The sequence below is a fragment of the Scyliorhinus canicula genome, chromosome 7 (assembly GCF_902713615.1).
Source record: "Scyliorhinus canicula chromosome 7, sScyCan1.1, whole genome shotgun sequence".
In the NCBI taxonomy this organism is placed as follows: Eukaryota; Metazoa; Chordata; class Chondrichthyes; order Carcharhiniformes; family Scyliorhinidae; genus Scyliorhinus; species Scyliorhinus canicula.
In genome coordinates, this window is record NC_052152.1 from 209,255,556 (window position 1) to 209,257,222 (window position 1,667).

General features: G+C 42.5%; 1 non-coding gene across 1 annotated transcript; it reads right to left on the bottom strand.

Moving 5' to 3' along the window:
- Positions 1–654: 654 nt before the first annotated feature.
- On the bottom strand, positions 655–726 carry trnag-ucc. Its single transcript has one exon. It is a non-coding gene; the product is annotated as a tRNA-Gly (tRNA).
- Positions 727–1,667: the final 941 nt, after the last annotated feature.

Consider the following 1,667-nt stretch of genomic DNA (forward strand, 5'->3'; position numbering starts at 1 on the left):
GTTCAAACAGGCAGCATGGTCGGTGCAGGCTTGGAGGGCCGAAGTGCCTGTTCCTGTGAAGTAATTTTCTTCTTCAATTCATGCGAGTGTGTATGCTCCACACCAGTTTCCTCCCATCCTGCTTTATTAAACTCATCAGGCTTTTCTTCTAGTCCCTTTTCCCTCCCTCACCTACTTATACAGCGTCCTCTTAAATACATCTATGCTATTCTCAATCACTCCATGTGGTAGTAAGATTCACGTTGCCGCCACTACATGGGTAAAGAAGTTTCTCCTAAATTCCATGTTGGATTTATTAGTAACTAATTTATGGCCTCTAGTTCTGATCTCGCCCAGAAATGGAAAGAGCCGTCTGCCCTGTCAATCTTTTTCATAATTTTCAAGAGATCTATCTCAAGTAGCATAATTTTTTTTTTTTTTTTTTATAAATTTAGATTACCCAATTATTTTTTCCAATTAAGGGGCAATTTAGCGTGGCCAATCCACCTACTCTGCACATTTTTGGGTTGTGGGGCGGTTTAGAACGGGGAGAATGTGCAAACTCCACACGGACAGTGACCCAGAGCCGGGATCGAACCTGGGACCTCAGCGCCGTGAGGCGGTTGTGCTAACCACTAGGCCACCGTGCTGCCCCTAAAGTTTCTAATTTGTTATTGCGATGGCCGGGAACCGAACCCGGGTCAACTGCTTGGAAGGCAGCTACGCTCACCACTATACCACCATCGCCCGCTCAAGTAGCATAATTAAAACAGATCGTGGTCATCCATCACATTGTTTCTGGGAGCTTGCAATATATATATTAGCTGCAACATTTCCTAAATTACAACTGCGATTACTCTTCAGTTTTGATAGGCTGTAAAACACTTTTGATGTCCCTGAGGTTCTAATAGGCGCTAGATAACTGCAGGTTCTTTCTGAGGATGCAGACTCTTGTGGGTGCTGTGGGGCGAGACAGGATAGCATACATAGTACAGACATTGAGTTTGGAGTTGGGAAGCCACCTTCATCATTCAATTAAATTATAGCTGATCTGTACCTCAACCCCATTTACCTGCCTTTGGTCCATGTCTCTTGATACTTTTACTCAACAAAAGTCTTTATCAATCTCAATTTTAAATAAATCGTGATATTAAATTATAACCGAGCGAACACCTACAGCTTTGTGGTAGAAAATTCTGATTTCATAACTAGCCAGGGGGCAGATGTGCAACCTTCTGTGGTTAAACAGTTGTGCTCTGTGCAGACTTAATAAAGCAATAATAATTTCTAGAAATAGTATAATGTACAAGACCGTTCGTTGGCATATTTGAATGTGGTAAAGTCCAGTCTATTGATTCAAAAATGAAAACTTGCATTTCTGTAGCACCATTCACACCCTCTGGATGTCCCAGAGCAATTACAGCCAAGTAGAATTTGAAGTGTGGTTACTGTTGTAATGTAGGAAACACACAGTTTCGTTTTGCCCAGCAAGATCCCCAAAACAGCATTACGATGATTAGTGCTGATAATAAAAATATTGACATGGGGGGGGGGAAGAAGCTCCCTTGCTGTTCTTCAAATTGTGCCTTGAGATCTCTTCGGCCCTCCTGAGAAAGAAGACCAGGCTTCATGTAATTGCCGTGCCTGAAAGAAAATCTCTTGACAATGCAACACTGCTTCAGAAGTGC